This window comes from Ambystoma mexicanum, chromosome 5p (assembly GCF_040938575.1).
Source record: "Ambystoma mexicanum isolate Mex_15411 chromosome 5p, UKY_AmexF1_1, whole genome shotgun sequence".
Taxonomy (NCBI): domain Eukaryota; kingdom Metazoa; phylum Chordata; class Amphibia; order Caudata; family Ambystomatidae; genus Ambystoma; species Ambystoma mexicanum.
The window spans coordinates 1,212,288,072-1,212,311,597 of record NC_090930.1 but is presented as its reverse complement, the minus strand read 5'-3'; the positions used below and the strand labels follow the sequence as shown (position 1 = coordinate 1,212,311,597).

The 23,526-nt window shown below is 45.0% G+C and overlaps 1 protein-coding gene across 1 annotated transcript in view; it reads right to left on the bottom strand.

The window, feature by feature from the left end:
- The window catches only part of LOC138481507 (pyrimidine-specific ribonucleoside hydrolase RihA-like), a 295,952-nt gene that overhangs the window by 36,018 nt on the left and 236,408 nt on the right, over window positions 1-23,526 (bottom strand). The window lies entirely within an intron of this gene.

Sequence of the window (23,526 nt, the reverse complement as noted above, 5' to 3'; positions counted from 1 at the left end):
ATGCCTGAACTGAGCTTAACCCGGTTGCATCAACGTTCAACAGCGTGTCTAACTCTGTCAAACCCACCAAGAACTGAATCCAGGTACTGTTAACCCAGAACTACGACTCCACTCCACTTGGGCGCTAGAGACTGCATGGGTCATGATTGCTCCTGGTTTCACCAACAACATATGCTTTTTGTGGCCAGTATTTTACCTACCACCCCTTGAACCAGGCTCAAAGTACTACTTTCTTCAGTCTGTTAAATCTTCTCTGTTCTTCCTTTGGAGTGGGTTTTAGTACAGTGTTTTCTATTAGATATATTTGCAGATGGTATGTTTAATTAAAGTATATATATATTTTTATAGAACCTCGATTGGACATCCCCTTTATTTTGGACTGTGTTGTTTGGGTCACTACTCGTTCACCTTCACACCCCTTTTAGGAGCACATCTAGCCCCTGTTTCCTGGCCTTGGTCCATGCAAGGGTGTACATGTCCCCAGAGCAGGGACAGTTCCTATGGATTCCACTCCCCCATCCCCAGCCTGCTGCGTACCAAGGGGCGCTGCACCTGCTAAATAAAATTGCTGTTAATAGGAGATGGGCTACACCCTGAGTTCTTAGATCACTAATGGGCACAGGCACCAGAGTGAATCTTATAGGGATCCCAACAAAGACCCCTCTTTATTTGTAAAAAAACACTTATACCTTAACTCTTTCCCCTAATCAATATCCTCAAATTCTCCTGACGTGAGCACCAACTGAATGGGGACCTGCCACGTCAGCCCACCGTTCCTTGGAGAGATCTGGTGGATCCTTAGGGTGAGCCTGATGCAACAGACCCGCTTACCTAAACTCAGGTACCACCCACATCCAGTGTGAGGCCAGAGGATGGCCTCTGTGGGTTGTCTCATCTCACTCGGCAGCATCAGGCAGGCCGCTACCCTATCCCACTACCTCGCGGCAGGGTACTTCTCCTCCACCCCGTTTTTCCCTATTTAAGTCCTTACTTATACTAAGCATCCTACCAGTACTTAACCTTTAAACCTTCATAACATTGCCACTCAATTTAACCCCCCTTTATACCTTTCCCTACTTAACATCCGTCTTACCGGTATTCAAATATACACATATAACTCCACATACGTATTATAGGCCGGCAATCGCTGCCCTATAGTTAAGGTGAGTCGGCTCCCATAGGAACCTCGAGAATCCTATTGTTAATAAAGTTTCTTTTGTGGGATGTATTTGGATGACGTTTTGAAATTAATTAGGTATATGTAGGCCCCTCCAGACTGCAAAGTTTCATAACGATTCATTAAACATTTAAAATGTTATTAAGATTACAAAAAGGAAAATCAAAGTTGCAACCTACCTCCCATCCATTTTCCCATTGCCAATAAAGGTCAATTTTTGTCAGACTGCACAGCCCAAACCGCTGGATGGATTTGGACAAGGTCCGAAATGACTTGGCCAAAAAACATTTACTGGAGACCTTTTTGTGGTTTGCAGTCATTCGTGCAGTAGTTTTTTAAATATTTGCCAGAGAAGGGGAGTACCCTTCTCCAAAACAGATAGCTATATCTCAGGTAAATTGCCAAACCTGGGGTTTATTAGAATTGAAATAGCCACCATCTTTTTTTTCTCACTGCGAGAGATATCCGTGGCTATAGCCGAGGCTATCGGAAACTGAAAACCAGGAAAAAATCATTTGGAGGTCAAAATACCTGCAAATGGCATTGGGCTAGAGGTGGAGGGGGTGGCTAGATGACACCATGTGAAATGTGGGTGTTGGAGGGTGTCTAGGGACTAGACTGCAATACAAAGCTTTCTGTAGCCTAGGTTGTAGCCGCGAATAGCCGACATTTGAAATCAAACTGTGCTATAAAGACAGCGGCCCTCATTACAAGTCAGGCGTTAAGGGTTTAACGGCGCCGTCGTTAACCCTTAACGCCTGATTCACACTTTAACGCCTGCTTTTTGCAGGCGTTAAAGTCCAAGGCGCTAAGCGACCTTGGTGCTAGTTACGGCACCGTAATTTATGGTGCCGTAATTAGCGCCTTCCCCATCCCCATTATGCCCTATGGGGCAAAAATGGGAATGGGGAAGGGCAAATGGTGAATGGGGAATTACCGCCCCACTCACCTTGGAATGGGCGGTAATTCCGCCATCCACCATGGCGGAATCCGGCATGGACCATGGTGCTAATAGCACCATGGTCCACCGCATGACTTGTAATGAGGGCCAGCGTCTGTTAGGGGGTGGGAGAGGGCATGGGAGGTGAGGAAGCCATCAATGTTGTATGGGGAGCAGGCAGTGAGCAGAGGAATACTTGGTGAGGGGATGGGGGGGCAGGGAGGCATTTTGTTTGCATGATCTTTTCCTGATAACCACAGTTACGATGGACTACCGATAGGCAAAGCTATGTGTAGTTCAGAACCCGCGGCTATTTGCTTTTTAATTCATTTTTTAAAAGATATTTTTACAGGTATTTTGAGCGGGGTCTGGCCATAACCAGTGTCACGTGAAACAATTGGGACTCTTAACCATTCAGTAAGTGTGTTTTTTTTATACAGAAGAATGGAAATTATGCCTTTTTTATGACCTTGTATTAAGTGTCCATACATAATATGAAATCCTTTCATTTAACATAAGTCTGAGCACTTCTATTCACTCAGCTTGTTTACAGTCTACGAACACTGCATCTATTATATCTACCTCTTGTATATTTCTATGCAGGTTATCTGCACTCTGTTGAACCCTATTCATATTCATCCTATTGCCATAGAATGTATTCATGGTTCTGCACCGTACTCCCCTAATCTGTTGCAGACTATATATATAAAAATGTAACTTCCAAGGAGTACTGATTACATACGTAAATGCTATATATATATTTTTATAAAACAGTAACCCATAACTGTGGTTGCTCCTCAGCCAATCAGGGGTTGATGTTCGAGGCACGGGTAATCTCAGCAATGACAGAGGTGTATATCCGTGACTACAGCAGCACCTGTCACTACACGGCGCATGTACCCATGGCTATGTTGGCACCCTGGTTTTCTGTGGGTATACAAGTCAATGGCATGCTGTGTGTTAGTTGCGGCTACATGACATTTTGAGTTAAACTGTGTCACCGAAACAATGAGTGTTATATGGGGAGGAAGGGCAGGGGAGGTGCGGAAGACATTGGGGTAGTGGAGAGAGCTGGTAGAGATATTAGATGCACTTGGTGAGGATTTTGGAGTGCAGAAAAATATAGATTTTTTTCACCATTTTTCAGAATAGCCACGGATACAAGCCTAGCAACACCAAGGGGCGTTTTCTCAACCCATGTATATACGATACAAGGATGAGCGCGTTTATGTGTTTTGTTAGTTCATTGGCTGGTGTTCTACATGAGGCTATATTTATAGCCATGTGATTTGAGCCATAACATTTCTGTGCAATAATTATATTATGTGGATGTTGGACCATACAATTTTACTTGTGTTTCTTATTGTATGTCCTCGGGTTTACTGTTGTTTTATTTGACCTTTTAAAGGTTGGCAAGGTTTGTTTTTGAGTTAGTAAAAAATGTGCGTCTATCCGTGGCTACAAGGCGTTCTTTATAACCAAGTTTGAATAGCCAAGGCTGTCAAAGATGGTGGGTAAAAGAAAATAGATTTCTGTGTGTTTCGGTGTTTGTAATTGGCTTTTGTTACCTCTGTACTTGTCTATGACAGGTTGCAGTGAAAATGTGCCAGCCATTTTAGTAGTTTTCATATTATGTAGTCCTCTTTTTGTGGTATTGATTTTTGAAAGTATAAAAGCCATCATTTTGTGAACTTTTCTCATTTTGATTTCAGAACTCACACTGTAAACATGCGGTGAGTGTTGTTGATGTGGAAGTGTCCGTAAATATTTACATATTTAAAGGTTTGTTTGCAGTGTAGTGTGTGTCAGCTATTTCAACCACTGACATTAGATAGCATATATTGCCACTTTTTTCTACCTAGTCAGATTAAGTGGTAGTTAATTCTTGATGTACTTTTTTAACTTTCACTAACATACTGCTTAAAAAATACGTTTTTAAATCAACAGCAAATATATGCAGCAATTTCCCTTTTGCCAGTTTTCTGAGGGTGAAGGTTTATTTGCTTGTATTTGTCCTAAACTTTCATGCGCCTCCACCGTAAAGTACCTCCAGGCGACTACAGTTGTCGGTGAGGTGGGGCAATTATGGTACCCAGTGTAATTTCTTGCACATCCATCCAAGTAACTATTTTATTTGTGTACTTTCTTCTGGCTGCTTGTGTTGTGCATCTTCCTTCCATATTGCCTGCTCTGTTGGATAATTTTCTTTTAGCTAGTGCATGTAGTTGTCCATTGTAGGATGACAGTAAAAAAACACTGTCACCTCACTTGTTACCTTGAACAATGGAAGAACATTACCTGATCAAAGAAGGTGGGATTCTCTGCATTTACTTTCTGATTGGGCCTTTATTGCTTCTATGGTGGGCAGCTGCCAATAGGATGTCAAGCACCAAAGGTGCTCTTTAGCTACTGAACCTGTAAGAAAATGTCATTTTTTGAGTGATGTTTATATGTACTAATTATACTGGAGAGTATATTGCCTCATTATAATAATTACCTAATTTGGAGCCAATTAGCATATTTTAATATTAAATGTAAGCCTGTTAAATTGTCGCATTAAGCAAGGTTTCTTACCAAATGCTTGTTTTAAAGGCATCTAGTCTTTGCATCGAATGCTAAAGCATCGAATGCCTTACCATAGAAACAAAGCATCGAAAAAAATCATTGAATGCATTTTTTTTCAATGGTAAAGGGTTTATTTTTTAATTTTATTTTTTTTATTGGTTTATACAAACCTTTAAAAACAGAACACCAAATTGGACAAAAGGATACATTTCCCTATTCTCCAACTCTTCATGATCTAATCAACATCCTTCTCTAATATACAGAAATAACATTTCACATTCGTCGTGCAAAGAAATAGAGATTCGAGTCCACTCTTTAACTGGGCTTTAGATTTGCTTTCTCAGCGTACAAGCCCTCTTCTAGGACACGGAGGAAGACGACTAGAGCATATAGCACAGATCTGTTCGATCCGTCGAACAGGGCTCTCCACCAATCATCGACAGACAATGCTTGATGTTTGCTAGTTATTGGGCCAAAAATATTTGTTCTTTGTTGTTCAAACACATGGCACGACATTGTCAAGTGTTTTAAAGTCTTGTTAATTGTTCTGCAGTAGCGACACGTCAGATCCAAGTCGGCATACTGTCAGGTCCAGTCTTGAATCTTCCTGCAGGAGTGATGCTGGCCCACCAGACCCCCTAAATCTGCCTGCCTAACAGTCTTTCAACAGATAAAACTACCAAGCTGGCAAACCCAAGGGGAAAGGGGAAATGGAGGAGAAAATAACAAAAGACAGATCTTAACTGGCTGGCACTGATGTTCTCTGGAGCTGGATTATATGCCTCAGTGCCTGTGAAATCTAGGAGACAATTATATATAAATATATATTACTAATCTTTCCACTCTTACTCATTTTACTAAATTGCTACCACTCTCCTTATTGTACCTGTAGCCTATGCTCTGATGCTGATAGGCTTATTTAGTTTGTAGTTGAAGTATTGAATTCTGTAATCAACAAACAAACACACGAGTGTCTACTGCAGGTTAACGCGCGCCTTGTTAGTAATTACACGCGCAATAATTAACTCTGATTCAGAAATTACGCGCAACAAGCGACGTTCAAAAAATAAACACAGAACTGTTTTCTAACCAACCTTCTTGTATGCATTTTTAACATTATTCTAGTGGAACTGCTGTAGTAGGTGATTGATAAGGATAGATGTGCTCTGTGATGGAACAGTTGAAGGGTAACTTTGTTGCAGTGCAAATTCAAACATGATCGCTGTGGATTTATTACTTTGGCCACGGGTAGTGTTTCTTCCTGTTTGACTGTTTTGTGTCAATCGATAAATTACTGTTTTAAAACCCCCTTGAGTATGTTTACTCAAATTACTCCATTCTCTCTACTGCAAACACCCTCCATTCTCCTCCCTGTTTATCCTCACCAAGTGTATCTAACCCTGAGTATCCCCATTCATTCATTATCGTGGCACTTTTTGTACTTTTATTGTAGCTCTACTGTCTGTTAGCTTATCGTTATATCATATACACCCTTTATACCCCTATCAAGTCTATCCCTATCTGGACAAGTTTTCATTCCTGTAGGCCTCCCCTGCGGCAGGGATGGATTTGGAACTGAAAGTACATCGGCTTCAAACCACTTCTGTCAGACATGAAACAATGGGTGCCAGTGGATTGGCAGTGGTGGATTTGAGATGCCACTAGGAGAAGTTGTGACTCTGCTGTTGGTTGGAGGTGATGCGATGGTGGGTTCAGGTGGTGATGGAGGAGGTGCAGATACTCGCTGATGTAATGAACGAGATCCATGCATCCAGATCTTGTGATGTTGATAGGCCTTCCTGTATGCATTGTCAACATTATCCCCCAAAAATCCCAGGAGATTTACCTTATTATTTAGATGCTGTATGTTTTTTTTTAATCCACCTTGGATTTTTTTCCCAATAACCCAATGATTATTATATGTGAAGAAAACAATAGTGTACTAGGCACAAATATTGTATAAAAGATAGGGCATACAATGTACTACTTATGAGGGTCAAAAATATTAAAATATATGCACAACTGTAACTAATTGAATTTCATAAAGTATTTTCTGTAACTAATTATATATATATATTTGTTTTTACACCAGCGAAGTGCAAATTATGACATAATCACTGTGGGCATATTATTGTGGCCATTGCTAGTGTCTCTGTGTGCACATATTGTATCCAATTTTTTACACATGCGCTCAGCCCCCATAGTCTCTCCATATAATAGCAGCAAGGACTGGAAGTCGTATCCGTGGCTACATGAACGCCATTCACGTGCAGTAAAGCCGCAGCTACCAGGGAACATTTTAAAAAATACATTTCAGTAAATCAAACTGCATAAAATAGATTAAAAAGAGGTTGTAATGTATTTTTGAAGTCTGTGTTTCATTTCATGTATTTTTATAACTTAAAGGGTGGTCCTTAATAGGGCCGTGTCGGGGGATGAAAGAGGGGGTTGGAACAGGGAAGGTAAAACATTAGGATAAAACATGTAACAAAGGGAATTCCAACAAAAAGGAACACATATTTTTGGGGGTATTTTTTATTATTTAGCTTTTTTCTAAAAAAAAGTGGGACAAAATTGCCACTTTAAAAATAAAAGCTAAGGACAGCAATTAATCTGATGTTGAGAGATGCTCTTTTGCCAATCCTCTACTGTGGCATCTCCCATGGCAATCCATTCATAGTAAATAGTGCACATGATTTTCATGGCAGATAAATTGGGTGCCAGTAGAACGGCAGAAGGTGCATGTGAGGTGTCAGAAGGTGAAGATGTATTTTCAATATTGGATGGAGGTGTTCTGATGGTCGATGCAGTGCAGATGGGGGAGGTGCAGTTACTCGCCATTTTAATGAACGAGATCCATGCATCCTGATCTTGTGATGATGATGGGCCTTCCTGTACGCATCTTCAACATCATCCCAGTGTACTCGTACTGGATGATTGATAAACACGGATGTCCTCAAGCTTTCTGATGGCACATTTGAAGGCCACTCGTCATAGCTTCTTCTAGCACAAAGTGCACTGCATATCCTCAGCTTCTTTTCTGCAACAGTGTGCCTTTACACAAAAGTACCTCGAACTTTCTGATCTAGTCTTCATTGCTGTAGCCCTTTTATATGGTGGGGAGGGATTCAGAACCCAGACTAAATCATCATCACTGCTGCCAGTTGGGTCAGACATGCTGTTAAAATTCTGACAGGGGAGGAAAATATAAAACAACAAAAATGTCAAATCAGAAAGGACAATGCTAAAAAAAAGAAGTTCAAAGAAAAAAGAAATTAAAACAAAGAATAGTGAAACAGAACAAATAACAATTCAATGGAAAAGCAGGTCTGGTACAAAGTGGATAAAAAGAATGTAGAAGTAAGGACTGTGAAGCCAAAAGTACTTGCAGTTACTGAGGAAACCTGTTGACTAGCAAGGACTGGAAGCAATGACACATATTGAGTGATTTGCTTTGGGTGTGGTGAATATCCGCATTTACAGAATCTCAGGTTTTCTAAATTAGTTAATTTTGCATGGGCAGATTTCATCATACTGCTGGGGCATAGCTGCATCTATGCAACCCTTGCTGTGATTGGCTGAATTGTTGAGGCAGATATTTGTCACGTGTGCCCACGGAGCCGCAGCGCATGTTTTGATTGGTCAATTTCACACGTGCAAATTTCATCATACAGCGTGAACGTAGATGCACTTACAATTCCCACACTATCATTGGTTGAATTGTTGACACGGATATATGTAATAAGCATCCACATACCCACAGCGCAGGATCTGATTGGTCAATTTCACATGCGTGGATTTCGTCATGCAGCATGGGCGTAGACACATTTAAGCTTCCTGCGCTGTGTGAGAAACCAGAAGGTGTCTGACCCACTAGTCCCTGGGGATCTATCATCAGGTGGCTAGGATATGGCCATCGCTTTTGGATCCAGTTCCTAGGGGGTGGGGGGGCAGTGTGGGAGGATCATCTGGGTGAGGGGTCTTCAGGGAGTGGGACACCAGATGATGAGATGCGTATCCCCTTCCCTGTAACAGCTTTACCCCTACCTGGTATGATATTTAGGAACTCTGCCCCCTATTACAACACAAACACTTTCTCAAGGACAGCCTGCTCTAAGGAACAACAGACTAATACCCGAGTAGTGTACCTGACATGCCCAATACTATGGTCAGGCGATGTCAGGCAATTATCGACAATCACACCTGACTTCCATTACACTTCCCCACAAGGATAAAAAGCAGAGCACGAGACCACACTCTGAGCGAGGCAAAGCACACAAGGAAACAGCAGTTTCAAGACGCCAGCTGAGTAATAGAGGAAATACGGCAAAACCGAATGAGATTGCAAGCAGGGAAATTCCCTTGACCTTTTCCACAAGGAACCGTTACTTTCCCAAAACCTCAAGAGAAAGCGCAAGACCAGGAAACAAGCTGAAGAATCCTGCACTGTGTGTCTGTTATACCTAGGGCCCTCCCGCATCAATAATCAAGGCGGGGAGAATCAACAGCCACTGTTGTACCGTCCTTGGCTCCAAGAACAAAGCCTCTTCAGTGAATGCAACATAGCCGGTGAGTTGGGGAGACCGATACAAGACCGTTCTGTGTTGACTCCAAGGTTGCAAACAGCAACATTGCATGGCGAGTGCTGGAGCGAACATTGTTAAAGCACTTGTGATAAGAGACGCAATTGAAGTGAACTGCTGATGAGTGATTGAACTTTAAAGCAAAGTACAATACCTTTGACAGAGTGTCCGGCACCATGTGGGTGCTCAATCGAAGGTCTCTGTAAGGTATCCAGCTGAGGAGTGACAAAAGTAGATACATTTGATCCGAGCCTTGCAGAGGGAGATAATTTGAAAGTGAATGAGTAAATGTGAATTGAAGTGATCATGCGATGGGTCAAGCAAAATTCCACGCACAGTTAAAAGTCTTCAATTTTGATGAAATAGAGAAAGTTTGGAAAAATACATCAAACTTGTCTGAGCCCGGCTGAGGGAGACCAATTCAAGATTTTGTGTGAAAATGGGTCTGAACTCGGTGGAGGGGCACCTGTGGTGAACAGTAAATCACCCAAGAAGTTGTATAAGTGAAAACCCTGAGTAAGAAAGGAACTTTTATGTGTTGTCGTGTTGCATCAGGCCCTCTGAAATAAGAGACTTTGAATGACAAACAGACTTTGGCACAGAAGGCCCTGATGTTGAATTCTGGAACTGCATCCTCGTGCTAGAGAAGCCAGAGAGTGTGCTAAGCTCGAGTGTGCCGCCTTGTCCAGTGCTGAAAACGTGGGGAAGGAAAGTCAACGGCTTAAATATCATGACATATTATTTCTTGAACACTTATCTTTTGCATAACCTTGTCTCCCACACTATTTGTATTTAGAAGTAAGGATTGGCAATAGGTTTATTAGTATAGGCCCTTTTATTTTGACAAGACACCACTAGGAATGCGTTATTATTATTTGGTGGTGTAGCTTGATCCCATATTTAGATTTAGAATTAGATAGGCGTTTTTCAAACTGAGTTGTTCAATAAACACCCTTGAACTGTGATCACTTGTGTCTGTCTTACTGTTTGATACCATGCCTTCCTTATAGCTGCAATTTGTTGAATTGTTGACGCAGTTATATATGATGTGTATCCGCGTAGTCGCAGCATGCGTTCTAATTGGTTAATTTTACACACATGGATTTTGTCATACGGCTTGGGTACAGACGCGTTTATACTTCCCGCGCTGTCATTGGTTGAATTGTTGGCATGGATATATGTGATGTGTATCCACATAGATGCAGCGTGCATTCTGAATGGTCAATTTCGACATGCAAGGATTTCGTCATATGGCGTGGACGTAGACGCGTTTATGCTTCCCATGCTGTCATTGGTTGAATTGTTGATGCGGATATATGTAATTTATAGCCACAGCTATGAAATAGCTTTTTAAAAATGTACATATGTAGATATATGTGTCATAGGTACTTGTGTAAAGTAGAATGTTAAGACCTACTGGGGGTCATTCCGACTTTGGAGGTAAGTAACTGTCCATGGAGCAAATACCATGTCCGTGTAGTCAAGAGCCCACTAATTGAGGGCTATTACGACTTCGCGGGCACGAGCTTTGCGCCATGCCGGTAAAGGCAATACCGCCATGCCGTAAAAGTCCAGAAAAAGGCCCTTAGTGGCATCATGTAAAGCGCAGATTGCACTACCGTCATTAACCAATGAGGCATTAGTGGCCACCACTAATAACGGTCACCGTAAATAAGCAGAACCGGAAGTAGCGTCATCGCAAAGGAACAGGAAGGAGCACGGCGGCCATCTTTAAAAACACAATCCATTGCTATCCTCAGCAGCCAGGACCTGTAGGATACTGCTGTTTGTGAAATCTCAATCACTACAATACCACAATGCCCAAGGCTGTGAAGACGGGCGCCTCCCGCCAGTGCAAGGAGCGCTTCAATGAAGATGAGCTGACCATGCTAGCGGAGACCCTGGAAGAACATGCAGATGTTGTTTTTGCCCAGAGCCTCAAGAGGGAGGCCATAATCCGTAAGAAGGATATCTGGGCACTGGTGGCGCAAAAAGTAAGCGCGGTCGGTAACACCCCGCACAATAAAGGACTGCAGGAAGAGGTGGGACGACTTGCGCCTGCGGATCCGCAATATCCTCTCACCCAACAGGCCATGTCAACTAGTGGGGGGAGCAAGCTCTCCCATTAAGCTGTCCCGGTGGGAGGACATCTGTGCGGGCCTGATCGGCATGAAGGCCATAGAAGGGGTCGGAGACATGGAGTGTGGCGCCACGACATTGGCGGATGGAGGTGAATGTCCTAAGAAAACACTGTAATGCAGAGTCTGATGAAAGTCCACCAATATGTCTGTCCAAAGAGGCAAGGCATGGGCCAATACACACACATTCCCAGCAAAGTTGTCGGACGCAGCACAGACACATGTAGTTGCCTGCACCAAGGCAATGCCGTACCTAGCACAAACCACACAAAGATGTAAATGGCATAAATCACACTGCATGCAGGCACAACAAATATGCATGTCACATACCATACGTCTGCCCCAACATGAGTGACCCCGACGTATGCCTGTATTACCCACCCATGTAGCAAGCAATGTGATCATCCAAACTCAAATGCCTATTGCCCTCTATTGTGTAGATGATCAATTAAACAAATGTATGCATGATGCCTATCAAACCATCACTCATGCCGTCCCTCTCTTCGACCCCCACAGGCTCAGACTATGATAGCGAGGAGCAGGACTCACCCCCATCGCCAACCACACCCAGGAAGAGGGCCCGGGATGAGGCCAACAGGCCTTCGACCTCAAAGGGCCAACCCAAGGCCCGCCATGCACCACCAAGGAAACCACCTCAAGATGCCACGGCACCCGTGCCGCCAAGGGCCGTCGAAACAGAAGCCCCAACCCCTGCCACACTGCCACAGGACACAACTGAGGCTCCACACTCAGAGTCCAGTTCGGTCGGGAGGTGGCAGCCACAGCACCCCTGGCTGAGGAGGAGGCACAGGAAGAGGTGTGGGTGCCCATGGAGGACGAATCCTCCGAACTGCCCTGCACACCAAGTCCACTACCATCGCCCCAGATAACATCTTTGGAGTCTGACCAAGCCACCACCCTGGAGCAGTCTGGTGGGGAGTATAATCAAGGGGCCATGAGTCAAATAGTGGAGCCCATTGAAGCCAAACATGACCTCCACAGATGCACTGGCGGGGCCACAGCGGCATGAGGAGCTGATTGCCCTTATGCGTCAATTTCTGGATGACAATGCCCAATCAAGGCTTGAGTGGCGTGAAAACACCGCCTCTCTGGGCAAAATAATTGCTGACAACACCGCCTCCCTGGGCAAGATCTTTGCAGACAATACTAATAGACTGTGCGAGGAGGTATCTGCCCTGTGGCAGGTCCTCGGCCGCATCGCTGATGCTATGGAGGCTGAACGTCCAACACACCAGATGGAGCAGGCGGCCACACCATCCTCCTCCAGCTCAACCCAGACCAGCCCACTGTGTAGGTCGGCATGCACCCTGCGCCGCCTGGACATGCTGCCACCAGGTGCAGATAGTAGCAGGAAGTAGACTGACAAGCCTGATGATGGCAATGGATACTTGTTTGGACATGTGTGGGGGAGTTTAGGGGTATGGGGGGGTGTGTTTGGGAGTTTTGGGGGGAGTGGAAGGGGGGTGAGGGTGTGTTTGGGAGTATTGGGGAGGAGGCAGAGGGGGGTGAGGGTGTGTTGGGGAGTTTTGGGGGGAGGGGAAGGGGGTGAGGGTGGTGCGGGTTGGTGCACTTTCTTCTTCATTGTTAATTTCAATACACCCGTTGTGTGAAAAAAAAAAATCTTGAGTGGACATTCATCATTGCGCATGTGTCATTTATTCATATACAGTGCATAGTGTACATGTACTCCCACACCCTGTGCCCTCTGTCAAACTATCATGTCACCCTCTGCATGTAGCGTGGTAGCGTGCAGTTTTGCAGGACCATAGAGTCATGATTTTATCCGGGATATCGGGCACAACTGTGTTATGATCTTGCTGGCATCACATACCATATCACTGACTGATGCACATCACGTCCCTCCTGTGCATCGGCACCGCAATGATGTGCAGCCACATCTTCTTCATCCCCTTCATCATCACCAGGTGGTAGCAGTTCAATGTCAGGGGGCAGGGGCACGTTCTGTCGGATACACATATAGTGCGGCATTACACATGCCATGATGATCTTTGCCACCTTCTCATTCCTGTAGAGGAGTGCCCCACCCGACCAGAATGAGGCAGCGAAATTGTGCCTTCAACAGGCCAAAGGTATGCACAATGACCACACGGGTACAGGTGTGGGAACGATTGTAGTGCTCCTCGTGCCTGTTCTGTGGGTTTCTGACAGGGTTAGCCACCGTCACCTGAATGGGAGGCAAGAAAAGGTACATGTCAGTGGAATCATGATGGACAGCTGTACTAGTCACACATGCCTGCAGGTTATCGTTGGTCACATGCACATGTCCCCGGCTGTATGTATGCTATTTTCAGGCCCTCATTGTGTCCTGTGCCATGGACTAATGGTGTGGGTTGCATCTTCAAGATGATGCACGGTGTGCACTGCCATCTTGTTGCACATGCATCGTGTACGCATACAGCTGTGTTCGTGTCTAATTTGTCTTCTGTAGGAATTGCTGACTTGGAGCGTTGGCAGTAGACTCTGCAATGTTAGGCATTCAGCGCTGATTTTTGTCATGCTGACATGCTGCATTCCTGTGGTTGTGGCGGCCCTGTGACAGACAGAGGATTCCCTTGGTGGTTTGGTTCAATGCACTTCCATGGATGCTTGTCCTGTGTGGTGATTTGCTGGAGACAGCAACATAGTGCATATTCACTGGATGTTGCTGGATGGTGTTACGGAAGGTGAGGTCCGCTGATGAGTGGTGCACGTTTAGTGGGATGTGTGGGGGTTTACTGTTTGTCATGTTGTGATAGGTGTTGACCTTCCTTCTGTCCTATGGGATTTGGATGCTACGGGGCACAGTGTTTAGTGATGTGCACATCATGCTGTGACATCAACGTTGACGCCATGGTGGTGTGTGCATCTCTCCCCCCAAATCAGTGCCATATGCCTGTCATGCAACTTACCAAGCAGCCAGGCACGTCGTCCAACATGTTGCTCCATGTAGCGTGGTAGCGTGCAGTTTTGCAGGACCATAGAGTCATGATTTTATCCGGGATATCGGGCACAACTGTGTTATGATCTTGCTGGCATCACATACCATCTGCACATTGATGGAGTGGTATTGCTTGCGGTTGCAGTACAGCACCTCCATGGCATGCAGGACCAACAACTCCACGTGGGTGCAGTAGAGGGCCCCTATACATTTGGGCATGCCTGCCAGTGCATGGAAGCCAACTTTGGTATCAAGAATCTCCTGGGGAGTCCATGGTAGGGATGTGTAGTCCTTTGTGTGCTTGAGGAGGGCATCTAGCACTTGGTTCAGAATGCAAGACAATAAGGGTTGTGATATGCCATGCATGTGCCCTACTGTGTGCTGTTAGGTGCCTGTGGCAGGGAAGTGGAGCACCAACACCACCTTCAGTAGAGGGGGGATGGCGGTGCGTATTTCAATGAGGCTGACAATGTTGTTATGTATCATGTCCACGATGGTGGTGATGGTGTACCGTTCCAGACGGTACAGGGTGTGGATCTGCTCTGGGGTTAGGTTGAAAGGACTGGATCTGATGCGAGGAATTGGAGGCTACCTGTGTGGTGCCGCTGGCAGCACTGGTGGAGCATGCTGGGCCTGTCTCACCCTCCTTCTCCTCCTGCATCTCCTCTGTGGTGCCTGCTGTTGCTGTTGTTGTTGTTGCTGGTGTTGCAATGCAAGCATGTCCTCCAGCTCCAGTATTGCTACTACTATTGGAATCATCTTGGTGTCGGAAGGGGTGTGGTGTGTGGGTGTGCTCCTTTTGTACTGGCCCAGACTCCATTGCCTCCACCTGTGCTGATTGTGTGCATCTGTGGCAGTTGGGAACACTGCACATAGCATTTTACGGTTGGTTCGAGATGCTGTTATTACCAGCATGACGGTATGCTCTATTAGTGCCTTCATGATGCCGGTATTTGCTTGTCGGCCTGACTTGTGATTTCCTCCCATTAGCGGCATGCCGGTATTGCCAGTATGATGGGCCGCGTGCCCGCGCCCATGCTGCTATTAGAGGCACCGGTATTAAGGGTGCCGCTAATAGCGGGGTGTCAGGTCGGAATAGCCCTTACTTCCAACCTCGGAATGACCCCCACTGAGTGTAGTATTTCTGAAAAGTTACTCTAACACTTTAATGACTTTCTCTTTATCAAACTAGAACAATCCATTGTTATATATATATATATATATAAAATATGTATAAAAAAAAACAGGAATTCCCAAAGCCCATGGCTACTGGTGTGGTAGTGTTTCAAAATGGACAGGCCATGGCCACTGGTCTGGTAATGTTCTAAAATATACAGTGGGCACGGCTGTTGGCTGTGGCCACTGTTCATGTGAAGAATAAATCTATGGAATAACAAAACCCTTGAAATTCAAGGAAAAAACTTTAGTGGCAGGGACGATAAGGTGAGTTGTACATTGTAACAAAACCTTTGAAATTCAAGAAAAACCTTTATTTGCAAGGTGAGAACTTAACGTAACAAAACCCCTGAAATTCAGCTAAACCCACTTTAATTTCACGCCCCCTATTGTGCAGCCTATGACCACAATGATGACATCACAGATTACATCAATGATATCACTAATTACAGGATGTATGAGAACACTGGTGGCATCACAAATTGCATCACTGGTGACATCACTAATTACATTGTATATAACAGATTTAATCAATAATGGCATTAGACATATCATTAATAAATTAGCTCATAGAAACTTTGATTATCTTAATAACAATTTAAGCTGTGGATTTAGCCATGACGAAGTCTGTGGTCACTTGTCATCACCAAACACCATAGCTAGTGGTCATTTAGTGTTGTAAAATACCAATCTGCATGGTTAAAAGCCATGCCTATTGGCCTGTCACTGTGTTAAAAAATACTATGGGCAAGGTTGAAAGCTGTAGTCAGTGGCCATGGCTAAAGGCCATAGCTAGTGCCCATTATTATGTTAGAATATACAGTCAGCATGGCCAAAGGCTGTGGCCACTGGCTAGTATTATGTGGAAGGCCATGGGTAGTGGCTGGTTATTGTATGTAATATACAGTGGGCACGTCCAAAGGTCATACCTAATGGCATGTTAGTATTGTAAAATGTGCAGTGGGTATGGCCAATAGATGTACAAATTGCTCATGGTCAAAGGACATGGCTAGAGGCCCATTCATATGTTAGAATATACAGTGGGGACAGCCAAAAGCCGTGGGCACTGGCTAGTTTTGCGCTAAAGCCTATGAATAGTGGCTGCTTAGTGTATATAATATACAGTGGACACGGCTGAAGGCTGTAGCCACAGGTGTCATGATTCGCCGTTTCCATCCCTTTTCGACTGCAAGGTCCATAGCACACCGCAAAGTCGGATCTTCTATACTCCCAACATGGCCAACGTTACGGAAACACTGCACTCTAGCGTTTACGCATGACGCGATGCCTTCTAGAAAACAGGCAAGCCCCCGCGGCTCTGCGTGTCTCAACGCTATTCTTCCGAGTTCTCGGCAAGCGTGCTTGTTACTTTCTTCCTCCCGTCAGTCCCCCTTTTTCCGATAGTTATTGGTTCCTTCCTTCCAGTGCTCTAAGTGCTGCCCTTTTCACTCTCGCCTGAGGGCCGTTCTTTCCTCTTCCATCCCGGACCCTTGTTCAGTGCTTCCGTGCTCGCGGCTTACCCCCATGCACTCAGTGAGTTCTGCGAGTTCTTCCTGGCTCTGTCCCTTCCCTGACTCCGGCTACCCACATCCCTTCCTTCCTGGATATTGAACTCTTACCTGCTTCCCGAGGCTGGTCGTGGTCCCCACACTGGACCCAGAGGATATTCACCCTTACCTGTGCAAGTCCCGGGTGTCCAGGAACAAAGAAAGATCTCTGAAGAAGAAATCAACCAAAGACAAACAGGTGAGACAAGGGGCTGAGTGTGACAGTTTCAGACGCCAGAAACCTGATACTGAATTTAACATGGAGGCTGCAGTCCAGGACCTCATGAGAGGAATGCAAGAATTATCAACAGAGGTTCAAAACCTCAAGGCTTAAAACGCAGCACTAAAACAACTTGTGTTGTCCAGGAATTCGGCATTCCAGGAAAGTGCCCCGGTAGGGGGCATAGTGGACAAATACGATGGTTCCTCCAAAGCGCTGCGTGCCTTTCTCGATTCTTGCCTGATACATTTCACATGTAAAACCCTACTATTTTTCTACGCCCAGGGCCAAGGTGGGATTTATAATCTCACATCTTTCTGGCAATGCCTTAGCCTGGGCAACTCCCTTGGTGAACTCAGGAGACACACTCCTGGACAATTATAATGGATTCGTGGAGGCCTTCAAAACCATGTTTGATCGGCCAGAACAAGTTTCCAGTGCTCAGGAAAAGCTCCTTGAGTTCCAACAAGGAAATCAAGACATGCTTTCTTATGTGCCACGCTCCAAACAATTGGCTAAAGAGGCCGATTAGTCTCAGGAGGCAAGTTTACCCTGTTTCGGAGAGGGCTGAATGACGAAATCAAGGACGAGCTAGCAAGAGTAGCCTGTCCAAGTTCCTTCCAGGCTTTGATAGATGTGTCTCTACAAATTGACTTCTGAATCCAGGAGAGAAAGGGAGAGAAAAGAAAGACAAGAACTGTACCCCCGAAGGCTTCCGTGGATTACCCTAGCATCAAGGAAACACCCACTCCACACTCTCCTGATCCAGAACCAATGCAATTGGGCTCTCTGCCAGGTCCGATTTCTCCACAAGAAAGGATTTGTAGGATCAATGCTGGACTCTGCATGTATTGTGATTCTGACAAACATCTTGTAAGAAATTGTCCTATAGCTCCACCCAGGCGTTCAGGAAACGCAAGCTCTCGATCTTGAGCGGAGCACAGCTTCGGGAGAAAGATGCTTGCTCCGCTTCTGCTCCTTCCTTGAACTGTCCTCGACAAAATACCCTGGTGGTTCTGCAAACATTCTTGTCTTCCACCAATAAGGAAACATATCCCTTCCTGGCTCTAGTGGATTGCGGTGCCATGGGAATATTCCTAGACAACGAATGGGCCTTAAGGCACAATATTCCTCGAGATCCCAAAGAAATAATCCAAGATGTCGAAGGGAATGACGGGAAACCATTGTCTTCAGGACCCATTACTCACCAAACCACGGAATTATTGCTCTCAATAAACAACCATCAAGAAAAGCTATGTTTTGATATCATAAAGGCAGCACATTACCCCATGGTTATGGGCATGCTCTGGCTTCAGAAACACAACCCGTATAACAATTGGGTGGCTGGATCTCTATTTCTAGGCTCAGAATTCTGCTTGTCTAATTTCTTGTCTCAAAACGTGGTACAGACCATATCTATGGAACCCTGGATTCCTGAATAACCACCTATATGTGTTTCCAACATTACTCAAGTTCCAGAGATCTACCAACCATATTCAGATGTGTTTTCAACAGCCATTGTTCAATCACTACCACCCCATCGACCTGAGGATTGTGCAATCGATACTGAAGACTCTGCTGTGATACTTTTTGGGAGAATGTTTATACTTTCCGAACCAGAGAAAGGAGCACTACGGGAATATCTGGACACCAATCTCGCCAATGGAACCATTCGTCCTTTTAAATCCCCAGCCGGTGCCTCTTTGTTCTTCGTGCCCAAGAAAGACACTAAGGAACTCCGGCCTTGCTTGGACTACCGAGGCCTTAACCAATGCACTCTTAAAGATTGTTATCCTCTACCACTCATTTCCGACATATTGGAAGCTGTTCGAGGTGGTGTAATCTTTACCAAACTCGACCTACGGGGCGCCTATCATCTTATTCGAATAAAGGAAGGTGATGAATGGAAGACTGCCTTCAGGACACCCTTTGGTCATTTTGAATATCTGGTTATGCCATTTGGCCTCGCCAACACCCCTGAGGTTTTTCAGCGCTTCATGGACAGTCTTCTCAGATATGCTGTTTCTTTTTATCATTGTGTACTTGGATGACATATTGATCTATTCCAACGATCCCCAAGTACACCAGGAACATGTAACTTCAGTTCTATAGTGACTACGAGAGAATAAGCTCCTGGCCAAACCAGAAAAATGCCTTTTTCATGTCCAAACCGTTCATTACCTAGGATTCGCAAAGGAATTGGAATGGATCCTGAGAAGGTCGACTCTATTCTTTCTTGGTCAGCCCCTACTATAGTAAAACAAATCCAATCCTTCCTGGGTCTTGAAAATTTTTACAGGAAATTCATTCCCACATTCTCTGACATTGTACATCCTATAGTCGCCTTGTTAAAGAAAGACATACCCTTCAATTGGTCTGTTGCACAAGAGACAGCCTTTCAGGAGCTAAAACAAAGATTTACTCAAGGTCCCATCCTGGCTCAACCTGACATCAATAAACCCTTCCTGGTGGAAACTGATGCCTCAGATTATGCAATCCGGGCAGTGTTAAAACAAGAATTGGAGGACAAGGTGGAACATCCCATTGCTTATCTATCCCGAACACTGACTCCCAGAGAAACCCATTACTCAGTCCTGGAGAAAGAACTGCTCGCCATCCGGCAGGCCTTTACAGAGTGGTGCCATTTACTTCTAGGTGCCAAATTCCCTGTACAAGTGCGAACCGATCAAAGAAATGTGAAGATCCTGCAATCCCTGGAATGCAAAAACGGTCGTTAAGCTCGTTGGGCCTTTTTTTTTTGCCCAGTATAAGTTCCGCATACATCACTTCCCTGGGACCAATAACATATAATCGCAGATGCCTTATCCAGACGTCCCGATACGAGCAAGTTGAGGCATGTGCCTTTCCGAAAATGTTTCCCGACGCAGTTTTCATGGCTCAGGCCAATTCCTTTTTGGAAAATATCCATGCCGAAACACCACTTTCTGATCTCTGGAAGGACTACACCAAGGCCAAATAATGGACCTTAGTCATTAAAGATGGTTACCTTTTTAAAGACAAGAGATTGGTGATACCCACGCAAACACTGAGCACCAAGATTATAAACCTCTGTCATGATAACTTCCATTCCGGGCATCGAGGCATTACTGCCACTCTCCACCTAATTCAGAGATAGCTCTGGTGGCCAAAAATTATCGACGGAGTCAGGGCTTACATCCAAGCCTGCGCTGTCTGCAGTCAGAATAAGTGTGATAACAGAAAACCTTCAGGTCTTCTCCACCAACCTACATTGCTAGTGCGCCCTTGTGAAATAATTGTCACAGACTTCATTGTGGAATTACCTCCTTCCATGGGGTTTACTATCATTATGGTTACCATTGATCTATTCACCCATATGGCTCATTTCAACCCCTTTTACAAGCTACCTTCAGCACCAGAAATGGCAGGAATATTCTTAAATCACATCTTCAGGCTTCATGGACTTCCTTCCATGATCATTTCCCACCGTGGGCCTCAGTATATATATCCCAATTCTGGAAGCGCCTGTGTCAAATGTTAGATATTCAGCGTGCCTTGTCTTCTGGATACCATCCTCAGACCAATGGGATAACCGAGCGAGTAAATCAAACCCTAGAACAGTATTTACGATGCTTTGCAGCCAACGTCCGGGAAGATTGGTCAATTTTAATTCCGGTAGCTGAATTGGCTTACAACAACTCTGACCACTCAGCTATCAAGACTAGCCCTTTCTTTTGCAGTCAAGGGTTCCATCCATCGGTCCTACCAACAATCCTACCACATTCTACCCCGGTTCCTTCGGTCCATTCCTGGATTGAACGTCTGGTCACTGTACACAGAGATGTTAAAGACCATTTGGAAAAGGCCAGAATGGATCTTAAAAGACATGCTAATGCTAAACGGAGACCTACTCCCCTGTATGGAATCGGTGACAAAGTCTTCTAAACTCTTGCCTCGACATATGCAACCTAATAAACTGGCTCCCAAATATTACAGGCCTTATTCTATTAAGGAGGTCATCAACCCAGTGGCTTATCGACTTCAGCTGCCAGAATCTTGAAAGAAGATTCATCCCGTTTTCCACACTTCATTACTCAAACCCTATGTGCAGTCCACCAGATCATCTCATCGACCTAACCCAATGCTCGTCAATGATCAAATTGAATTTGAGGTTTCCAGGATATGCAATTCTAGATACACAAGGGGTCGACTACAATACTTAGTGGAATGGAAAGGATAACCACCCAGTGAACTAACCTGGGAACCGGTCTCCAACATGAATCCCGCCGTTTAGTACAGAGATTCCATCTAACCCATCCAGGTAAACCCGGTGGATCGGGGTTCAAGAGGAGGCATACTGTCATGATTCGCCATTTCCGGCCCTTTTGGACTTCATGGTCCATAGCGCACCGCAACATCGGATCTGCTATTCTACCAACATGGCCGCCGTTATGGAAACACTGCACTCTAGCATTTACTCATGATGTGCTGCCTCCTACAAAACAGGCACACCCCCGCGGCTCTGTGCGTCTCAACGCTATTCTTCCGAGTTCTCGGCAAGTGTGCTTGTTACTTTCTTCCTCCCGTCAGACCCCCTTTTTCCGATAGTTATCGATTCCTTCCTTCCTGGTGCTCTAAGTGCTGCCCTTTTTGCTCTTACCTGAGGGCCGTTCTTTCCTCTTCCACGCTGGACCCTTGTTCAGTGCATCCGTGCTCGCGGCTTACCCCCTTGCACTCAGTGAGTTCTGCAGATTCTTCCTGGCCCTGTTCCTTCCAGGACACCGCCTACCCACATCCCTTCCTTCCTGGATATTGAACTCTTACCTGCTTCCCGGGGCTGGTCGCGGTCCTCACATAGGAGCCGGAGGATACTCGCCCTTACCTGTACAAGCTCCAGGCGTCCAGGAAAAAAGAAAGATCTCCAAAGAAGAAATCAACCAAAGACAAACATGTGAGACAAGGGGCTGAGTGTGACAACAGGAGAAGGACAAAGTGTATGGTTTAGGGTCTGTTCATGTTTTAAAATCTGCAGTGCACATGGCTGAAGGTTGTGGCCAGTGTCCATGACTGGTGGCCATGGTTAGTGTCCATTAATGTATTAAAATATATTTAGCCATGTACACTGACCATGGCTGAAGTCTATGTTTAGTGCCGGATACTGCTGTAATGTAATTAGTAATGTCATCTGTGATGTCATCATTGTGGTCAAAGACTGCAACAGGAGGCGTGAAGTTAAGGTGGGTTTAGCTGAATTTCAGGGGTTTTGTTGCATTCAGTTCTTACCTTAATGTCCCTACAACTAAAGTGTTTTCCTTGAATATATTACACGGCCACAGTAGTGGCCGTGTAGTTATGGTTAAGTTGCTGTTTCCATAGGAAGAGCACTTTTTGGGTGGTTTATAACTTCGCTCCCCCTAAACGAATCTTCACCAAACTTTGCAAAAAAAGTATATGGCCCAATCTGATTTCATTTGCAAAGTCTGGTGAGGTTTGGTCCAGGGGGGGGAAATTTAAGGGGGGATCCCAAAACATCTTTTTTTCCCATAGACATAATGGAAAAAAACTTTACTCACGCCTATAGCCCAACCCGCTGGATGGATTTTCACCAAATTTGAGGCAGGAGTGGCAGCTTGGTCCCGAAAGCGTGCTTTTGTTAATTTGGTGTAAATCCGTCCAGTAGTTTTTGGAAAAAATGACCAAAACGTAAAGCAAAAATATTAGTCATATCTATGTCTGCCCCGCGGACACACTTCCCTGTTCGCTCCGCGGACAGGACACCGATTGGCTAATTGACTTGCGTAAGGTCTGCGGACACCCAACGTGTTCGCCCGATTGATTGTGGTGAAGTGTGAGGTGTGTCAGATTTTTGGAAACGCCCGCCATCTTGGGGACATCGGCCGGTGTCCGCGGACATCGCGTTAAAAACATATTAAAAAACACAACATTGCACTAGTCAAACTTATCAAATAATCTCTGGGGAGGTGAGGGGTGATGAAGATGGGGTGGAATATGGCTGCAAGACCAAAAAAACAGGTATTTTTTACAGCGAAAGTCTGCGAACAGTTCGGATGTTCGCGAACAGTCCTGAAAAGTTCGCAAACACCTCAGCATTGCAGGGTTGGTGAAATGCAGTTCTTGGATGGCTTATTACTTTGGCGCCACTTAATGAAACTGCATGAAATATTGCATGTATATTCCTGGGCTGATTTTGAGTGAGTATGCAAAGTTTATAAATGAGGTAC